Raw genomic sequence first — 22,459 nt, 5'->3', positions numbered from 1 at the left:
CACCTACACACAGCTGTCCATCTCCCGGCAACCTCTTTGCTGTCAGTCAAGTGACAGCCTTGGATGGAAGCTTTGTGTGCCAAGGCATCCTGAGGCCCAGCACCACATTTAGGTAGAAAAGGAGGGGGGCACATAACTAATTCTTCAAAAGCTGGTGATGAGAGCCTACCAGAGGGAGGGTTTGATCTACAGTCCTTCAGAGACTGCTTTCTCAAACACAGGCAAAAATGCAAACACATACATATACCAAACTCCCACATCTGTAGCCCAGCAATGTGATGTAATAATCACCCTGGGAAGGCAAGCATTCCAAGGCTTGTTGATGCAAAGAATAAAGCTCCCTTGCTGAATCTTTTTGGGGACTGGTGCCCAAGAATTGTCCTAGTTTCTCTCCTAGTTTGAGTGATCAGAGGTTCTAGCTTCCCCTTTCTCGGATTGATTGATCCTTAGCTGACCTGTAAGTACTGATATCTCTTCATAAAATTACTTGGGAACATTTGTTTTTGCTAATTGGAAAGTAGCTGGAGGAATGTTATGCTTGAGACTTTGCACGGATTGCATCTTGTATAATGTAACGTCTTAATATCGGAAGGAGGTTGCATTCTACAATAGGAAGCCCCGCTATTGAGATGTTTCTATTTGTACAGTAGATTACTTCTCTGAAAAGTCAGATAGGTCATTAGCACAAATTAAAATTCCAATCTCTAGAAAGAGAGACTGGATTAAGACGTAAGCCTCATTTTAATTCCTTTGTTTTTATTTTGTGCCATCTGCATTCTGATTATGAGTCTCTAAAGCGGAACATCATATTTCCTGATCTGCTAAAGTTACAGGATCTTTAAACCAAATGTTCCAAGTTTACTCTAAAATCACTAGGAGCCCTGATATTCTCTAAAAAGAAACGGATTAATTTTCGCCTTGTCACAGGAAATAAAATATATTTGCCTCTGTTTCGATTAAGATACATACCACCTAAAATATTTAATATATTATAACATGGTAATACATTATAGCTTACTTTTTTGTAGTAGCTGTACTCAAGTTTTACTTTTACTATGTTTCTATTTTTTGTTTTCTTGGAGATAAGAAGATATAAAAGTAAAACGCATGAAAGGTATAGATTTGAATATTATAGCTTATCGTCTTGTGTAAATGATCTGTTTTGCTGTGGGTCTGGGAGCACTGTTGCTTATAACATTTGGGTTTCTGGTCTACCAGGCAAAAGGCAAGCAGTAGTTTTTCAGGGGCAAGAGTGTAACCAATAAACCTGAGCAAATAACTTTATAACCCTGGAGCTTACTTGGGATGTTAACACAGATGGTTGGCAAATCCATGGGGAATGTTGAGCAAATGTTTGATTCACCAATGCCTTAAACCTGTTGAGTGCAAAGCTAATAATTACCACGGAAATAATTTTGTGATTCTTTTTTTCTAAACACAGCGAATCTTCAAAAACAGTGCTTCTTTCGGTACTTAGTATAAAAAAATAGAACAAATCTAAATGTAAAGAATTCTGGAAAAATATACACACATGAAACTAAGAGTTGCAAAGATAGAAAAGCCTTAAACTTTTAGAATTAAAGCCATATTATTGATTATTCTCAGTTTACACAGATCCTTCTTCAAAGATAATTTACCTATTTATAATTCTGTAATATGTTTTGCTCTTCATGTTCTGATGAAATTCACATGCATAATTCAAATCTAATATCACTTAGAGTTCAACATTTTTGCCAATTGATTAATTTTCAAACTGATGAAATTGGTGAGAACAAATGAAGTAGTACTCGGAATTAATATTTTAAAGCTCTTGGAAACCCCCAATAAATTACACTTGGTTGTGGATAGAAATGGGCTTTCAATAAATTGTCTTCTTGGTAAGATAATGCCAAGAATAATATTGGTCTTTAGAATTCAGTTTGGGTCGGTTTGGTGTATTTTAATACAAAGTGTGCTTGGAGATTATCTGTACAAATACGCATACACATAAGAACAAACTCACACAAGCCTAGAAATACTCTTGGCAAGCCACTGAGGTTAATTATCTCTATAAAGAATATGCTTTCGAGTAATACCATCTTGCCTTCTAACTCAGAATAAAAGCAGTTTATATAGGGGAAAGGGAGAAGGATGATTGATTAAAGAAAAAAATAAACTCCTTAAAAATTGGCATCTGTATAAAATTGCCTCTTGTAACTTCAAAATAAGTTATTGATTTTCTCGTTCAAGTCCATATTATTGAATTTCTCCTTAATTCTTTCTTCACCATGGAAAACATACATTTTTCCATTTATGTTCAGGGTATTTAATTTGGGAAATAACCATAAAAAATGAATTTCAGTAGGTAGTCATATTGTGTGTGGACAGGTGTTTTCCTTTAGGTATATTCATCAATGAATCAGGTTGTAATTAACCGATGCTATAAAATTGAACTAGCTGATGGTGAAAATTTTCCCCAAAGTTTGGGAGGTTTGCTTCTTTTCTGTGAGGATTTGCATTGACTTTCTTTATGGGGCCCATTAATTATAGCCATTTGAGGAATAAATGCAGATTTTTCATACAATTACTTGCTTGCTGCCAAACCAAAATGGATGGCCTTGGGTTACACCGTATTGGACAAATGTGCCCATTTCCGTAAACAGAGTATCTAACTACATTCCCCATTGTCTCTGCAGTCCACTTTTGATTTCAGGAGCTTGAAGCCTGTCCCCCAAAGCCACCAGCATTAGCTTCTTTTTTTAGCTGATTATTTGCCTGCCCCCAACACAGAGAGAAATAAAACGCAAAACAAACACAAATGGCTTAGCTACTTGTTAGCAAGTGTGCTTAAAGTTAGATGGTTTAGAAGATTCAAATTCGTGATTAAAATGAGGTTCAGAGAAACTAATGCTTTTTCATTTTTTTCCCTGTTCTCACTTTTTGTCAGGAATCAAAGAAAATTTAGAATTGTCTGAACTTTAAAAAATACTGTCAGAATTAAGCATTGTATAAAAATCTATTTCTCCATGGATGTGACATAATAGACTCATAGAAAGATTTAACGGTGAAAGGTTTGACCATTTGAGAGTAAGCTTGACTGCCCGTGACATGTGATTTGTAACTTTATCGAGACCCAAACTCAAATTGTGCATCTATGGCTAAAGCAGGAGAGAGAATCATTTAGTTAAAAGACCCTAACTGTCCATCTGATATTCAACCTCATCTCAGCTCTCATGTTTTCTGTTCTTCTTCTCACACACAATAACTCTCTTTACATTTATCACATTCTAGGAGGGAAATGTATGCCCTAGTGAGAGCCTCAGTTTCTTCATCTGTAGAATGGGACTAATAATAGTGCCCACTTCAGGATTGTTATAGGAATTCAGTGAGATACTCTATATTCAGCCATAGACATAGTGCCTGGCACAAAATAATGGTTTGTTGTTAACATTATTGTACCTTAATTTGGTGAGGTGCTAGATAACTGCAGTAAATCATTTTTTGAAAATTGGACCATACATTTTTATTACTTAATGTAATTGTCTGAAAGATGTTTTTAAAGAGCCTCACAAGTACTTTTTCACCAAAAATTTACTGTTTCCATTTGTTATTGGTCTTAAATTCAGAGGTAGACGCACTGTTAGTCCATGGGAATTGTCTTCGTCCTGTGTACCATCTCTTGCAGAGATTAATCTGTTTTTATATGTAGATATCTTACATGGCGACCACACACACACACGCACAAACTGCTTCTTTGCTTGGCTATCACAAAGTGTGAGTCTTGATTTCTTTCCTATACCTGAAATTTACACAGAAGTAAAGATATCCGTCAAAATTTCTTTCTCCCAAACACAGATGACAAAATCTGAACTAATGGAATGTAGATACTATGTATAACTTAACAAAGCAGAGCATAAAAATCAAACAATTTAACTCAGGGTACTACAAGAGCATGTTACACAGTGAAAGAAACGCCATATTAAGAAAGCAAGAATCTTAGATTCTGGATTGTTTGATATTGGACAAGTAATCACATCTCTTTAAGCCTCCGTTTTCAATCTAGAGCATCTTGATCTAGATGATTGAAAGGATCATCTTCCTTTCAATGCTAAAATAATATAATCCTAGTTCTACCAATTTTCACACTTCTTCCTTGAGGAAGAATAAAGCTTCATATTCAGTCACTTCAAAGTAATTATCCGCTATTCATAAGCAAAGCAAACATCAAATGGTTCATATGCAACTTGATGTTTTTGTATGTAAATCCTAATTTCTGTTAAAATTCTATAAGAACAGTTAAAACCTATTTTGCATTTTATATAAAAAAGCTCTATTTTCTAAAATTACATGTTTAAAAATTCAAACCTATTAAAGAAATATATGAAATGCTCTATATATTTAACTTTTATTATAATGTTAACCTTTATTGTGTTGATGAATGCCAGCTTATGAATGCATAACTCTCACAGTTAGAGGGTCTTCATAAATAAAGCAACCCACTTAGATCTGCATTTTTCAAATAGCAAGGCAACAAGCAGACCAACAGATGGATGCATTTTTAATTAGTCAATCTATTGCTATCTTTTGGTTAGAAAATTTTCCTGCGGGTGGTAACAAATCTTTTATTGGGAGCAAAAATAAGGACAATCTCAGAATGACAGGTTTCCTAAAAGAATGTATATTTCAATACTTTGATAGCCTATTCAGGTTTTGTAAAGTGATAAATTAAACTAAATTATTGGTGGAAAAACAAATCAAACAAAATAATTTGAGGTTATTGTAAATCTGAGACATGAATAAAATTACCATCAGAATCTAGTTTCTTTCATGTTTACTGATTTTAACTGAATTAAGTAAGCAGCCAGTATGATCTAATTCAATTCAAGGCTGTTTTTGCAATATTGTAAGGAAATAATCTACAATATTAAGCTGCAATTTTTAATTTGCATTATACTGACAAATAACTTTAGAAAAAGATGCCCTTTGTTTTGGAAAAATTGTTATAAAAATGAGAAGATAATATTTATCAAAAGAACCCAGATGCAAAACTGTGAAAGGTTTTCAGAGATTATATTGGGTGGTTCCGAATTTTAAAAGCTGTCTTTTTATAAAAAGAAAAAAACGGTCTATCAGGTTATCTCTTCATATGCACAGAGTAAAGGCAATGGAGAAATGGAGTAATTATTTCCATAATTCAGGCACTTAAAACTTTCTTCTGAAATATCCAAATGATTGATATGATAATTATGACTGAATTAGTCAAATTACTCTTTCACAGTTTGCCTTCTCATTACACTAGTAGATACAATCTAAGTGTGGATGTAACATTTATAAATGCAGAAGACTAAACTCATAGCTTACAGTACCTTTCAAGATTCATTCAATTATATATAATCACTTACTTTTTGGCAACATAGATAGTAACAATTTATCATCCTCTTCTTCAAAAGCACCTATTTAGAACTTTTTTCTCTGGGACACTTTAGCCTGGCTATACAAGAGATTTCAACCTGCAACCTAGACCATTATAACCATACAACTATTGCCAGCATCTGTGGCATATACACACATGAAATATAGGTAACAATGTAAACATTGGGCTTAGAATTAAATGAATAATGAGTTTAACAATATTTTACCAGGCCATTTAATAGTGTCAAGATATTACATGTTTCTGCAGAGGCTACCAAAAAAAAAAAAAAAAAAAAAAGAGAGAGAGAGAGAGAATCAGTCCTAAATTAGAAATTCACTGGATTGTTTCTATAGAAAATCTGATGACAATTTGTATATTTTTTTCATTTTAATTGACTACATTTTTACATCTTTATAAGTCAGAAACATACTATAAGTATAGATGGGAGAAAAACAAGTATACAAATTTTCTAAATGATCTACTAGTAAATCCAGGTATAGAAACCAAGAGAGTCTCCTGGAATCTAGTCTCATTATCTTGATGAAAGTTATTTAGAAAACGAGGTGTACCTTTTGCCTTCAGAAAATGAATTAAGAACATAATTGTTGATCATGCCTGGGGAAAAATGCTTTAACATTAATAAAAGAAAGAAGGCAAAAGACCTATTTGGCTTAATTTTCCTTCTTTTTCAATGAGATGAAGAGATAACTTTCAAACTGGAAAGAGGAGGAAAAAAAGATTAAAAATTTAAGCAGTCAAAAATTAGTCTCTACATTAGATGCTAGGCTAATGTGATAACCACGGCAGGTACAGTTTCCCCAGGATGAGGGAAAGAAAGAAGAAAGGAGAGAGCAACTTTAAATAACTATAAATCTCCAAGTACAGTTGACCTCTTGCCCAGGAAAATAAAATAACTTACAGGTATGATTGTGGAATAGTGGCTGATAACCTTTAAGACACCGTGAGGATGGATGCAATATGGAAAAAGTGGCAAGCTGCAAATGGTGTCTTGTTATTTGAAAAGTTAAAATGTTGAACTACAGAAATTGTAAACCAGTAAGATCAATAACGAAGTCTGGCAAAATGTCCTAACAGTCCTAACAGGTTGTTAAAGATACAGCTTGGGAACGTGTAGAGAAGGAGGAGGTGATCACTAGGCATCAGAATTGTTTCACTGAATTCAAACCATACTTCAATGTCTAGAAGATTTCTGGCCATTGTAGGCGCACAATAAATCGTTACTGACTGCCATTGTTTTCTGGTAGAATAGTTTGTCCAGATAACACCACAGTGCATACTGATTTTAGAAAAACAGTTGATAAAGTCTCTTTAATAATGGACAAAGTGGCTCCGTCTAGTTCAGTACATTTATCAGTGAGTACAGTGACATCGAAAGCAAGTTTATCATGTCTTTGACTGGCACACGGGTGAGAAGCCCAGCTAATTCACTGAGAAAGAAGCAGACAAAATTACCTGGTAATAAAGAGCACAAGTAAAATTCTATGGAGGTAAACATAAAGCCTTGGGTTTCAAGTTTTAAAAGATCAATTCTGTAAGTCTGGGATAAAGAAGTTATGACTTCATAACAGTTTATATGAAAAAATATCTATTAGGTTGAGCAGACGAGAAGTTCAACATGTGTCAACAATGGGACAGAGGAGGTGATGAAACAAATGCAGTCTTAGGCTGTGTCGGGTAGAAGAGATGGAATAGTCTTACTGTTTCTACACAGTGTGCACCACATCTGGAGTTGGATGTCCTCTTCTGGATCTCTCATTTTTACAGGGACATTGACAAATGACAAAAGTCTGGGGGAGGGCAACAAGGATGGTTGAGCCTCAAGGCCATGACTTATGAGAAATTGTTGAGGGGAGTGGGTAATGTTTAACAAAGAATCTTAGCTTAGCAGACCATGACAGCTGTCTTCAAGTAAATGGAGGGCTGTCATGTGGATGAGAAGCACCCTTACTCTACTTTTTTTCCAAGGGCAGAACTAAGATTAGTGGGTAGCTTTTATGAAGGAAGCAGATTTCTTGCCAATGTAAGGAAAAGCATTGTTGTAATTTGAGTTCTTCTCTATCTTATATTCTGTAAAGTAGGGGCCCCAGGGAGAGACTCAAGCAGAGCCTGGTTAGCCATCCATCAGCATTGCTTTAAGAGGGAATTCCTGTATTGATGGGAAAACCGAATTCTTTAACCTCTAAGAGTATTTATGAAATGATGGCTAAAACAAGAAAATTGCTAGGCAATCCAGAAAGAATTAGGTATGGAAATTCTGCATAGATTCCAGCTATTGTAAACATCTGTAAGGATTAAGAAGGAAGTATTGATCAGAGGGGAGGTTTAGAAGAGAAATCTATCATCTAGGACAGTGTTGTCCATACAAATATAATATGGAACATATATGTGAGTCACATATGTAATTTTAAATGTTTTAGTAACCATTTTATAAAATAAAAAAGCTAATAATATATTTTATTTGACCCCATATATCTGAAATATCACCATTTCAATATACAATCCAAATTAAAAAATTTATTGAGATAATTTACACTCTTTTTTTCATATTAAGTCTTTGAAGACCTTTGTGTATATTACAGTTACTTACGGCCCATCTCAATTTCAACTCATCTCGTTTCAAGGGCTCAAAACCCACATGTGGCGAGTGGGAGCTTAAATCCCTAAGCATGGCTAGTTAAAATAAAAGAAGATTTTAGTAAAATCAGGAAGAACTGTACAGGTTACCAAGACACTCCAAAGACACAGCCAAAATAAAGAGGGTAAAGCTGCGGAATGTTTTCTTCTGGTAACCACGGTAGTGATAAGGGCCAGGAATACAGGTGGAGTTTGACCAAACAGCCGAGAATCCATCTGAGGCTGAACTGCACCTGCCCCACTCCTGGTTGCTCTGGCAACCAGACTCCCTCCCCACGCTAATGACATTATAATGAGAACATCCACATGCAAATGAATTAAGCAGTAATTACAGGCAGATCCTCACTTGTTCTACTAGCTCCACTTACGGTGGGGGTGGTGGTGGTGGTTGAGAGAGGACTTGGGCAGAGTTTGATACTGAACAGAGGAGATAGCAGAAGGAAAGGATCTGAGTTATGAAATCAAATGGTGTCTGGAGCCTGTACACCAGGCAATAAAGGCACGTAGTTACAGATCCACATTTCCCGTTTTCCCTGCTGTTACCATCACTCGGGGAGAGAGAGACCACCCAGGGGAAAGAGGCAAAGAACAGGGAGACAGCAGCAACTTCACAAGGAAGGCCAGGTTTAGGGAGAAATGCTAACACCTCCCCCAATCCCTCACCAATTTCAAAATAAATTGCTTATGAACTGTTCCACCTCTCAACCCACCCATGGGGAGCTACAGTGAAAAACGTTGAAACTCTGGGAAGAGATAAAAAGAAGGAAGCCTGTCCTTTATTCTCCGGTCTGGTTTGCTCTTAATTGCTTTTTACAGTTTCCCCAAGTAGATCAGAGCCATGTATTAATTAACAGTGAACATGTTGAATGCTGAACTTCAGAAACTTGATAACCCTGGCGACAAGGAGAGCTTGGCTGATGTGGGAACAGTGAATATACTGAGGCTTTGCATCTTGTAGGAACTTTTAGGTTTCCAGAATCTTTTAAGGTCTCTTGGGGAAAAAAAAAAAAAAAAAAAATATATATGTATAAAGAAAAATCTGCTTGCTATTTTCAGAAAATATCCAGCAACTTATTAAACAATTAGATGTGTATTAAAGGGTGTATCACTTTGACCACCACACCAATAAGAATAACATTATTAGCAGTATACATCAGTAATAGCCTGCAAATGTGGGTTTATAAAGGAATAATAGAGCACTCTTCTCTTTCTTTTGGAATAATAGAGAATATTATAGTGCTTACTACATGCTTATAGAGTTACACAGCAACTCTATAAGGTAAGCTTTCTTGTTAGCCCATTTTACAGATGAGGAAATAAAGTAACTTGCCTAAGCTCAGAAGTGGCAGAGACAAGAACTGATTCAGTTAGCCTGGCTCCAGAATTCTCTGATATGTTACAAAATGTCTAGGATAGAATCTTCAAAAAGATAAACCGGTTTTTGTTAATGGTTAATTTTTATTGACAGCAAAATAATCAACTATTTTGCTGTCTATTTGATAGAGCTACTAATCTAGTGTAATTGTTTATTTAGTTATCATATTTAGAGCAAAAGATGGAATAAAGGATAGGCCAGTCTGGCAGAATGGAAAGTTCACACAGAGCGTGAAAGGAAGGTGGTGGTAAGGGCTGACCTGTGAAGGAATGTTAAGACAAAGAGGCTCCAGAAAGTTGCCGTTGAAAATCTCTGATGTGGGAGAAACAGTATTAGCAGTATTTAGCAGTAGAGTGTCAGGGTAGGAGGGAAAAGAGTCTTGAGCTACTGAGAGCAGTGAAACTATTATTTTTTTTTACCCAAGTGCTTGCATGCAAATACTGCAGTAATAGGAATGAAGAAAATAATCAATGAACAGAAATTTCCAAGGAAAAAACCCAAGTGAAACTCTGGATATTGAATGGAGTGGGAAACCTGAGGAAAACAGAAAAGAAGAGGAACAGCTCAGGGTTAAATGCAGGACCTCCTGTCAAAGTGAGTAGGTGACAGAAATAGGGATGTTTCAGTGGCAATTAGATTAGGGCAGACTTTCAGCTTGGACTTTTTTGATAGTTTGAGCCAGATAATTCTTTGTTATGGGGGCTGTCTTTTGGACACCAGGATGTTCAGCATTACCCTTGGCTTCTACCCACTAGATGCCAGTAGCAGCTCTTCCCGGTGTGACAATGTCTCCAGATATTGCCAAATGTCCCCAGGAGGTGGGGGGACAGGCAGTGGCAAAATCACCCTCCACTGAGAACCACTGGCTGAGGGAAATAGAGTGTGAGTTTAGCAGGCTTTGAGGCAGTAGTGGGACGATCCGGTGAAAATATCCAGGAGACCTGGGAAGCGCATAATTGAAATTCCAGAGAGAGATAAGAGCTCAGTACGAAGATTTTGTATTATCTCCCAAAGAAGCAATAGTGGATGATACTTCTGGTGATGATTTAGAGCAACAACAACAAACAAACAAAACCCCCATGAGCTCTGGAGTAAGCAGAACTTGAAAGAGGGAAAAACACCAATGAAGGGAACAGAGGCAGGATCCTGAGGTGAGGAAAAGGAAGCTAGGTTGGGTGATGTGAGCACCTCTATGGATGGAGCTGGGTGGAGGAAGCGCTGGGCCATAGTGCCAGGAGTGGCTGAGCTGCCACTGCGAAAGTTGCTGTTGGTTAGGATGATGAATAGGTCTCCATGTGTGCGTGTATGAGTGTGTGTGTATGTGTGTGTGTGTGTGTGTGTGTGTGTGTGTGTCGGAGGGGGTTGATGGTGGTGGTTGTGCAGAAATTAGATTTCATAAAGTTAAGGAATGAGTAGGTGGTGATGAAGAGATGATAGCAATGAGTCTGGATTATTTTTTGAAGAACTCTGGCACTGACGGCTACAGGAGAACTAGGGCACCTTGGAAAATGGCAAGGATGAAAGAATTTTCTTTTTAGGATATGAAATAATAGAGAAAGTTTTCAGGCAGGCAGCCAGGAGCTATCAAAAGACAACAGAGGGGCCAGGGAATTGCAGAAAGATCACGGGCCCCAGTTTGATCCTTCAAGCAAGAAGGCAGAACTTCTGGGATGAACATCCCTCTATAAACTCCCAAGAAACTAGAAACTCTTCCTAGAAACTCCCAAGAGCAAGAGGTAGAACAGAAAACAAAGCTGCAAATTTACTTCTTGGTGAAACTGGGAAATCAACTCCAAAGTATTTACTTTGGAAGAGAAAGGGGCTTTTCACCATATGCCTTTCATACTTTTTGATGTTTGACTCATATAAATGTATTATTAGTTTTTGCAAAAAATTAAATACTTTTGCTTAAAGAAAGGCAAGAGCTGGAAAATAAAAAATGCTTTTGTGGTTTTCTCTCAAAGAGAGAATTCTAGAATGGCATCGTGCATGGTTTTAAAGACTCATTATCTGTGGGTGTGGGGCTATACAAAATTGGTCTTTTGCTAACTGTGTCAGTTGTTTGGATGTTGAAGTTAAACAAACATAGTGTCATAAGTAAGTGTGCTGAAGGGGAGTATCTTACATAATTGGTAAGAAAAGTAGATTTTAAGTTTTTGGAATCATCTATTTTTTTTAGTTTGTTCAAAGTATAATCCCAAGTCCCCTAGAAGAAAGACTTTTTAACAACTGAAGTCTCTCATTATGGAAATTTACCTTCCATTTTTATCAACATTTTCATCTATCTATGCATTTGGAGCTAACTAGAATTAGAGGTGCTTACTACATACAAAAATTTCAGATTGTTTTAATTCAGTTTAAATTATTCTAAAAGTACACACACTCACTGAAACTTTTAAAATAGTGTATGTGCAAGAAAATCTCCCCATTCATCACTGTAGTCGCTTACCATCAGCAAATCTAATGTAGGCATTAATAATGCATCCTTTTTGGCAAACGTGAACATTATATAAAATTCAGGAATGTAAGTATTGACTACAACATGCTGAACTTGGTTTCATTTAATTGATTTTAAGGGCCTTTATTTCATGAGTCATGGAATAATACCTTGAGGATTTTAGAAATTTTAATCATAAAGCTTTATTATGTTTTATCTATAACCTTCTTTCCTACTCCTTTTCAGCCGCTCTGTGGAAAAGTACTTATTGAAAATGATTTACTGAAAAAGATTATTTGTGCAATGCATACTAAAATACTCTGCGTAAAGCACTTCATTTGAATGAAGAAATATTTTACATTACAACTGACGTTAGAGGATCATAATTACACACGTGAAAAGTCTTCCCGGTGTTCTTCTTTTATCTACTTCCAAAAGAACACGTGTATTTCATATATATTCTAACATTCGCACGTATTTTTTTGAGTGCCAGCCACTATGTGAAGTGCTAAGACTGCTGTAGGGAGCAAGTAACAAAGTCCCTGTCCTCTTAGAGGCCACTTCTAGTCGGGGAGAGGGACAATAAAGCAAGTAAGCAAATCACATCATGCAATGAGTGATAAAGGTGATGGCAGTGACATGGACATATACACACTACCAAATGTAAAATAGCTAGTGGGAAGTAGCCGCATGGCACAGGGAGATCAGCTCGGTGCTTTGTGACCACCTAGAGGGGTGGGATTGGGGGGGGTGGGAGGGAGATGTAAGAGGGAGGAGATATGGGGATATATGTATATGTATAGCTGATTCACTTTGTTATACAGCAGAAACTAACCCACCATTGTAAAGCAATTTTACTCCAATAAAGATGTTAAAAAAAAAAAAGGTGATGGCAGCTGAAGGTGGAAGCACATTGCAGCTACAGGAGTGAAATGTCAGAGAAGGCCGCTCAGATGAGGTCGTATATCCACATATGGACTGTGTTCTCTGGTGTGCCCACAGTGTTTACATACGCAATGTATAAATTACATTTTCATACATATCTTTATGCTGAGTTAAACACTCACTTATCCAAGTTAGAGTGTCAGTCTCCAAGTGCCTGATCAAAAAGGAAGAGATATTTAAAATGTCAATTAATGTATCAATATTTTAGCGTAATCTCTTACTTGCATTGCATCTGGTTATTTAAATTATAGTTTAATTCTAACAAGAAAACATTGTTTATAGGAAACATATAATGAATAAATTCTTTTGTCCTTAGGTTTGTATTTTTTTTTGACTTGGATTTTAAGAACTGGGTTATAGATGGTATTTTTATTGTATCTTGAATAACATCAATTTACTCTTAATACTTAGTAATAACCATGTGCCTCATTTTGCCTTGTTACTTTTCCCAACCTACATTTTGGTCCACAATTTATAAATGAGAACCAAATCAGAATTTCCTCACAAACAGAGTAAGAACTTGTCATTTCCACCAGGTAGTCTCTCCCATTAGTATCCAAGATAAATATGAAATATTTTTATTGCATCAATGCCTCCAAATAAAAGTTGTTTCAGGATGCAATACAATATTAACATTGTACCAACTTCTGGAACTCAAGCAAGAGAATATATTCAGGAATGGATACAATAACTTGACCACAATATAAGTTAACTCTCTGGGTGTGTGTGGAAAATGTTAGAAGAAACAAGAATAATAATAACCTAGGAAGAAAGTAATTAATATGGGTATATTCAAAGGATGTGGGAATAGTGATGAAAACACTGTACTATGGGGTTTTCCCAGATAAACTTGAAGTGCCGACTTCAGGATATGGTTGGTAATTTCATAGGGTTGTTTCCAAATACAACAGTGCATTCAGTCAGCAAGAGTCCCAATTATTTTGCACTCAGACAAGTTATTGTCTTAGAGAACTGTCCTTTATTCGTAGTTTTATGTATTCCTATGATTTAGTAACAACTACACCTGGATGCACCTGCAAATGGGCTATTTATACTATGGTATATACAAGCCTAGAACATGAAGTGTGGGCACAATTTTTAGGGTTTGAACCTGTAAAATTATTCTGAACAAGCACAGGACTTTCAGGTTACTAATATCCTCAATTCAAGTGACAAAATCAAACTGCTTAGCTTTCTATTTTTTGATATGGTCCAAGTCAATAATTTCAAACCTTGTTTTATTTTCACTCTGCACGTTGTCTTCAGTTTTCTTATACAGTCTTCGGAAATACTGAAAACAAAAACAGAAGCAAAACCTTTTCAAACCAACTGATTAGTCATCAAGCAACCAGTAAGTGTTTAATATGGAATTAGGCCCTGTGAGGACCAAAGGGGCACCACTACCCGTGGCCTCTGCACTTGGAGAGCTTGTAATTTTGTTGGAAGATGAGATAAAAACAAATAGTTTAAGAAGTTAAAACAAGAGAATATAATATAAATTTAATTATAACACATTATAATGTCAAATGTGTGTGTCTTCATGCCATTTCATACTTTGAAATTAAACGAAAAACACTTGGGTGTGAGGACAGGTTGTCATCATACTGTGACTGGAGACATAGCTTGTTTGTTTTTCTTGCTCGTCTTAACCCAATTCCATATTTTGTATAGTTGAGATAATTACTTTAAAGTAAGATCTGTAAGGAAAACTGAAAGCAGTGGAAGCGAGTCTGGGCCTAATCTCTGTGTCTCTGAGCAGCTGTCCCCATGAGTCCTTCTGAGCACCCATGTGTCCTTGCCTGGCCCATGTTGTCCTGGCCTTCTTGGAACAGCATGGTCATGCTAATCCAGTTTATGAGAGATCCAGCAACATCTGGTGGCGCTGGCATCCTTGTTCAGCTCTGATTGTCTCTCCCTGTCACCAGATGAATTGTCCTGAGTTGTTGTTGAGGTGTGCGATAATAAAGCCTGCATTAGCAAACGTTGGTGTGGGGTGGGCAGAGGCATTCCTGGGCCTCCCCATGCAGTACAGCAAGAAAGGGGAGGTGGCAGGATGCACAAAAGTGCTGATGCCAGAAGGCCTGACACGCTGCAGGCGGTACGTGACATCTAGTGGCTTTGGCTGATCTTGGGTGTGATGTGTGTCAGAGTCATGATGGATGACTTACAGCTCTTTCCCATTAAATCATATCGGTAAGAAATCCCCTCTTCCTCAAATGTCTTTTTGTTCCCCCACCCCTGAGCTGCAGATGGTGTCTACCCACGCATCCCCATTGTGGGAGGCCTACAGAGGACCTGCCATTCTTCTGGACATCCTGCTCACGGTTGAACTGCTAGCATTCAATTAAGACTCAAAATTATGGCTTTGGGCAGTTTAACCTCTTTTATCACAGAGTAATGGTAGTTTCTGTGGCCATTTGGGAATTTCCAGACTTCCCACTTATTTATTTCATTAAGATCTGAAAGGAGAGAATCAGTGGATAAAATAAAGGCAATGGTTTTTATCTACTCACTGCAGAATGAAACTCTTCTTTACAAAGAAAAAAATACTCTCTCTGTGAATAAACCCATTTGTATACATACATAAATGTATGTATACACCACCATATGAAGTGATCTCTCAATTGCAAAATTCAGCCTAGGAATACTCGTATTAGGTGCAAAGGTTAAACATACATGAATTGATAGTAGGCCAAAGTAATAGCTTCTTCTTTCTTTTTCCCTTTAGCTCAGTGACATAGATTTTACATGTCTGATTTATGTAACAAATATCTTTTACTTAGGAAAGGCTGCAATAATGAGTAACGAATAATGTGGAAAGGGGCAGACTGATATACAGCCTTTTCTGTTCCTTTCTTATGATTGTTCCAAGCATTGTACAAAAGAGAATACCAGCTATAGTTATGGATAAATCAGTGAATGAGCATAAGGATTTTTCTGAAGTAGGGAAAAAATCAACATGTCATCTGGGTTGCTCCCAGGTTCAACATAACCTGTTCCAGAAAACTCAAATGGAATATTCCAGAATAATGTTCAAATATTTGTGCATTGAAGTGACATTAGTTAGAGAGGGTAAGAGCCTGGAAAGCTCAGATTCATTTTAAATACTCAGTCTCAGACTCCAGGGAACAGGTAAATTGGGTTTAGAGGGTAGGATCAAGGTACATACCTTGATGATTATCAGTGGAATGTTAGAATTCCCAGGAAGGGTTCCTTGTGTGAACAGATAAAGAATTAAACGACTCTTGGAAAAGTCAGTATCAGGAGGAACACTCAGTTAAAGAAAGAGATAAGAAAGCCATCAAAATAGGAAAGTTAATAAAAAAGAGACAGGAATTTAGCTGAGGAAAAAGACGAAAAGAATCATGGATGTGATAAATACAGGGCTCTGGGCCATTGACTGAGAAGACTAATGGTTTTTGAAGGCTGACATAGTTAAATGATAATCCTTAACACCAAGTATGACGGGAAAATCATAATATCTAACACTTCAGCGCTTACTGTGTGCCACTCTTCTAAGTGTTCTGCATGTATCAAGCAACCTTTTGAAAGATAGCTGCCCAATCTATTCATATATAATTTAATATGGTGTCTGTTGTGGCCTCCCATGTATGTGCATTCTCCTAAGGCACTGTTTCCCAAATTACCAAATCATATGATTCTCTGGGTGCTATTTAAAAATACAGGTTCCTAGGGTCCTCCCACAGAGGTCTAAGTTGGGCTAAGAGCCTTTACTCTTAATAAGTAACCAGATAATTTGTTTTATGCTCAGAACATTTTGGAAAACACTGAGTTAAGGAAAAATGAAAAGTTTTCTAGATTATTTGTTTACTTTTTAAGATAATATTTCCACGTTCAGAAGTAAGCCTAGCAAAACTTTATACTTTACATATATATTATTGGGCAGTGGACACAATACAGATCTTTGAATGATTGTGTGAACACCTTGGATTATAGAATATTACTAAAGAAAGTTAGCCTAAAGTTCAAGGGTAGCTTGACAATGGATAAAGGAAATTTTCAAGTAAAAGTCTTGCCTGGTCTGTTTTAATTAGAATTCTTCAGAATAAATGACTTATAATGAGGACATTGCTTGTTAGGAAATGGCCTAATGACTGTGGGTCTTGTCAAAGTGAGTGGATCAAGGCTTGTTTCTGAGACCAAAATGGTGTCCAGTGCATCGCTCTCATTTAACTACGAAACATCTAAAAGAGGATTTTGCATTCTAACGAGATGCCACACTACACTGCTTAGGCAAGCTCAAAGTCTTCTTTTCTATCAACTCTGAAACATCTAGAATTCTGACTTGAATTAGCAGGACTCTAGGAGTCAAAAAGACTAGAAAAGAGGAGGTTTTTTTCTTTTGAAATTCTGACTATAGCAATTCTCTTATTCAAAACAGTTACTTGAGCACTCTGCAAATATCCCCAGACGTCTGTCTACAGTGTTACAGGAGAAAATGGGGATATAAAGGTGATTGAAAATCACTTCTGTTTGTAAAGGCCATAACTTGTCAAAATCAAATAAGTTCCAAGGTGAAAATGTTATCAGTAGTGTGCTGGGCGCTCAGAAAATCCACACACAGAGGAAAATGTAGATGTGTGCGTCCACAGGGCTGCCAAGCCATTTCTGGGCATCAGACTCCTAATCACGAGAGGGATGCAAGAGTGAAACAACGGTGTGGGGAATGACTTCATCCTGACAAAAGTTTGGGCTTTAGCCCAGTTACTAAATAATGAATCCAAAAATCAAGCTGAATATTTATCAAACTTTAAATTTTCAATACACGAATTTGAAGCATCATTACAGTAAACGGGTTATGAATATGTGATTGTCACCTAAGAAAAATTGTGATTCGATTATCCTTAAAGAAAATATAAGCTTTATCTCTTGGTAAAAACGCTCTCATGAAATCAAAGGACAAGTGGAGGGGAAGTGAGGGGACCAGGGTCTCTCGACTTTGGCACTGTTGATATTTTGGGTTGAATACTTCTTTTTGGGCGGGGAGTCTGGCTTGTGCATTGCAAGATGTTGAGCAGCATCCCTGGTCCCTACTTACTAGATGCCTGTGGCACTCCCCACCCAGTTGTGGCAATCAAAAATATCGCGGGGCTTCCCTGGTGGCGCAGTGGTTGAGAGTCTGCCTGCCGATGCAGGGGACACGGGTTCGTGCCCCGGTCCGGGAAGATCCCACATGCCGCGGAGCAGCTGGGCCCGTGAGCCATGGCTGCTGAGCCTGCGCATCTGGAGCCTGTGCTCCGCAACGGGAGAGGCCGCAGCAGTGAGAGGCCCGCGTACCACACACACACACACACACACTATATATATATATACATCTCCAAACATTGCCACATGTCTCCTGGTGAGGGATGGTGGATTCTCCTCAGTTGAGAACTGCTACTGTTGTGTAAGCATCCCTCAGAGGAATGCTATTCCATTTTACCAGACTATTTTACTCGCTTCTCAAGAAAATGTCCCCAGGGGGTTTGTAATCAATGGTAGTACAATAATGTTCTTTTTGGCTATGGAACAGTGGCCTTTTTTTTTCTTATCCTGACATTTCTAAAATCCCTGAAAATGGATTCACTAGTACCTTCCAAAGCATACTGCTCACGGCATGCTGATATAAACAGACGGATTGGGGAAAAGAGCATTTCCCTTAGAAATTCCAGATGTTGCAGGAAGCGGACTCACTCTTCAGTAGTCCACTCTTGTCCTTCCAACAAATAGTAAAGGGATATTTTCTACTGGGAGGTGACTTCCCTTCTCTGGACACATTTTTATTTTGTTTGTTTTACCATACTTAGTGCTAAGAAGACATAAGCCTCAGTGTCTCTCTAGGTTTATTCAAAATGTCTTGTATTCCCCTCCCACACATAGCCCCTTGCATAATCCACTCTACAGTAGTTTCCTTCTACTTCACAGTTCAATGAAAATCTCTGTGGCAAGAAATCCTATGTCCTTGAATAACACTTTGTTTTATGTAGGTGGAGGCTGCATTTTGCTTGCAGGTGAAGTAAGCCCAGGAAACTAGCCTATTAAACACATAAAGAACTTCGGTCACAATAAAAGTCAGATAATATTCAGGATCTAGAAGGACAGGAAAATACTGCTCTCCATAATAACCCTACAATATAATAAATAGCCTCAGAATGAATTCTGGTACATTTGTGGAGGACATTAGCCTCATAGAAATAGATTGCCTCAAATTTGTATTATTTTTCAAAACAGTATTTTCAATTACTATATCTATATTCTAAGGGCAAAAATGTGCATATCTGTTAATGTACATATTTATAGCTAAATATCATTAGGAAGCACACTGCTTTCTAAATGTATTTTGCTACAGAGAATAAAGTTAGCACTTTCAGTGCTAACCTATTTGATCAAACTTTACCTTGAATCATAAATTTGTCTTCCCCCTAGTAGGCTAAATAGAATTATGGGTTTTTTTTTTCCCATTTTATTTATTTATTTATTTATTTGGTTGCGTTGGGTCTTCGTTGTTGCACGCGGGCTTTCTCTAGTTGCGGCGAGCCAGGGTTATTCTTCGTTGCAGTGCATGGGCATCTCATTGTGGTGGCTTCTCTTGTTGCAGAGCATGGGCTCTAGGTGCAGGGGCTTCAGTAGTTGTGGCACATGTGCTCAGTAGTTGTGGCTCGTGGGCTCTAGAGCACAGGCTCAGTAGTTGTGGTGCACAGGCTTAGTTGCTCGTGGCATGTGAGATCTTCCCAGACCAGGGATCGAACCTGTGGCTCCTGCATTGGCAGGCGGATCCTTAACCACTGTGCCACCAGGGAAGTCCCAAATCATGGATTATTAATTTGCTTTTTCTCCTCTTTCTGAAGGTATGAGCTTGCATTTCTGATAACCATCTGCTCTCACGTGTTCCCTGTCTCGTACTGTGTCACACGCCCTCTCCCTCTCCCTCTCTCCCCTGCACCCTGTTACTGTAGAATGGTAGAAAAGAGTTGAGTTCATTGGCTTGAATGAGATGAAAGTTCTATAAGGTCAGAGGCAGAGACATTTTTAAAAGACCGAATTACTTAAAATTACGTGCATGCAATAGGACTCTCTAAAAGATCGTTTAAGAGTCCCAAGAATTTTTTTTTCCCAAGAAATCAGCAGTTGTTATTTAGCGTAGAGTACTACTTAATATTCACTTCAATCAATGTCCCATCTCTAATGATTGCTTCTCTGAGTGGCATCCACCCAGGGCTCCAGTGATAAATATTTAATAAAGGGGACTCCCTCTACTTTTTTTTCTTTTTCCCTTATGCATTAAATTAATTACATGATTTTAACAAGCAAAGCTGCTCTCTCAAATGGTACTATGTCAATATTTCACTATCTTGAAAACCCTCTCTGTACCTGGTTGTTTTACAGTGAAACATTTTTAAAGATTAAAGTTTTGGGGGTGGATTTGGGCAGGAAAAAATACTATAAAATTTTGACGCTTAGCCCATAAAGTGGAAACGTTCTAATGTGCTTCCCTTCTTCAGAGTTGGTGGGCATTGCTCCATATTTGGTCATTTCAACAGTATGGCATAGAAATTTTGCTTCCTGCAAAGGGGAAAATAAAGACATTTTACTGGCTTTGTGGAGCGCTTGATTTCCCAGAGACTTTTTTTTCTCCTTTTCTTCTTCTTTTTTTTTTTTTTTTTTTCTTTTTCTTTTTCTTCTGGTAGAATTCTCTGTGTGCTGAAGACATTCTGTTCTGGTGAGCTCTGCACTTCTTATTCATGGCAATTACGTTCACATCTTTGATCTTGGATGAGATCGCTTGTGCATATTTTGTTCTATTTATGTCTTTGATCTGGTTTCTTGTGATTTTTTTAAGGTTGTGTTTTTACTCGAAAGAGATTCAGCCTACAATATCTAAAAAGTAAAAAGAGGTGGAATTTATTTTATCCATATGACATTGTCTTTTTAGGTATATGGATAAATTAGACTGTCTCTGCACCTCCTCAGTGCCTTCTTCCAGTATACTGATAATTTGTGTTTTTCAGCTGTCATAACAGTGGAAATCTCAACGATCAGATGGATTGCAACGTGGTTGATCAAATTCAGCTCTACAGTTTTGCAATCTTGTTATTCCACTTGTCATAAAAGAATCAAATCGATCTTCCAATGATATGGACGGTGATATAGCTGGAGAATAGTAAGAGTATAAATTCATAGAATTCCTGCTTATGGATGGCTTAAGAAGTCTTATTTATTTGTTATTACCATGATCATTTTATTTCATATGAGTTTATTTTCTTGTTTATGTAACATATCATTTACACTCAGGTTTCAAGAATTCACCCAGGTAGCTTCAAGGTGATATGTAAGGGGAGATTAGGTAATAAGATAACAGCTAGCGGTCACTGTAGTGATGGTGAAGTGTTATGAATAAGGGAGCCGCATGGGACCTAGGAATGTACATGACAAAAATTGGTCACCATGGCAACACTTGAGCAGTGGGAGACAGGAGCTGAACTGAGCAACACAGAACTGCAGTGGCCTGATTGAAAAGAACTGCCTATAATTTAGCTTGACTGACTCATTATGTAATATGTTTTTTGTACTATGCAAATGACTATAGAAATGTGAGAATCCAAAAAAGTCTATAAATTTAGACTGCAATAAAAAACATACACCTTTCTTTGGAAGCAAGATTAGAAATTCCAATTTGTAGCAAGCAAGCCAGAGGGTTTTTTGTTCCTAATGATCTTAGACTGTAAGCATTATCACAGGTATTTCTCTATAAAGCCACGTCTATAAATAGGATTTCCATATTTTAGAGGCTAATTTACACAAACGCTAAATATCATTTTATAAAAGCAAGTAAAATCAGAATTAGAAGGCATAGAAAAGTGGCACAAATACAAGAAATTGCTAAGCTGAATAGCTCCATGGTGAGCTTCCTCATAGAAAATATAGTTCAATAGAATTTTCCTTTTAATTTCCTTCTAGCAAGTGTTTGCTCCTTGAATTATGTGGATAATTGTCTTTATTTTCCTTTTCAATTCATTTGTGTGGCACAGAATTAGTTACAGAGATATAAAGGACCTCAAATATCTTTGTGACCTGGTAAACAAAAGCTGACTGGTGTTTTACAGTTTTATGTTTCTATAAGCTAAGGGACCTCTAACGTGTGTGGATAAGGACGAGTCGAATATAACCTGTTCAAAATGTTTTAGGAGCAACGATACCTCAGTTTATACCTCTTCTAAACATGAAGTCTATTCCTGAGATTCAGCAGTGTTGAGCATACAAGCACTTTATATATCATTTAAACAGGATGATGAAGAATCATATAGTTTAATGGCAATATCTCTGCTAAGCTGTGCATGTGGTAATAATAATAAACTTATTAGTAGCTATAGAAATAGACCTTAAATTTACTGAGTATTATGTATATGCCAGGTGCCTCATTTAATTCTGTTGCCTCATTTAATTCTCCTAAAATTGCTGCAAGTTAGAAACAAACATTCCCCAGTTTTGCGATCGAGGCTTAGAGAGCTTAAGTAATTTGCCCAAAGTTACACAGATAGTAAATTTCCCTGATTAGAACCTAGGGCCATCTGGTCCCCAAACCTTATTTTCTAAGCATGGTTCCTGTTTGGCACGTATTCAGATTACTTCTTAATAAGGCCTTTCTCCTCTATTC

At 37.2% G+C, this 22,459-nt stretch overlaps 1 long non-coding RNA gene across 4 annotated transcripts in view; it reads left to right on the top strand.

The window, feature by feature from the left end:
• The first annotated feature begins 308 nt into the window (after positions 1–308).
• The window catches only part of LOC132597558 (uncharacterized), a 124,141-nt gene continuing 101,990 nt past the window's right edge, over positions 309–22,459 (top strand). For all 4 annotated transcript variants that reach the window (XR_009564454.1, XR_009564456.1, XR_009564453.1 and 1 more), the window contains exon 1: positions 309–457. This is a non-coding gene — a long non-coding RNA (uncharacterized lncRNA). The remainder of the gene's footprint in view (positions 458–22,459) is intronic.

Source organism: Globicephala melas, chromosome 7 (assembly GCF_963455315.2).
Source record: "Globicephala melas chromosome 7, mGloMel1.2, whole genome shotgun sequence".
NCBI lineage: Eukaryota > Metazoa > Chordata > Mammalia > Artiodactyla > Delphinidae > Globicephala > Globicephala melas.
This window is presented reverse-complemented; position numbering and strand designations above follow the sequence as displayed.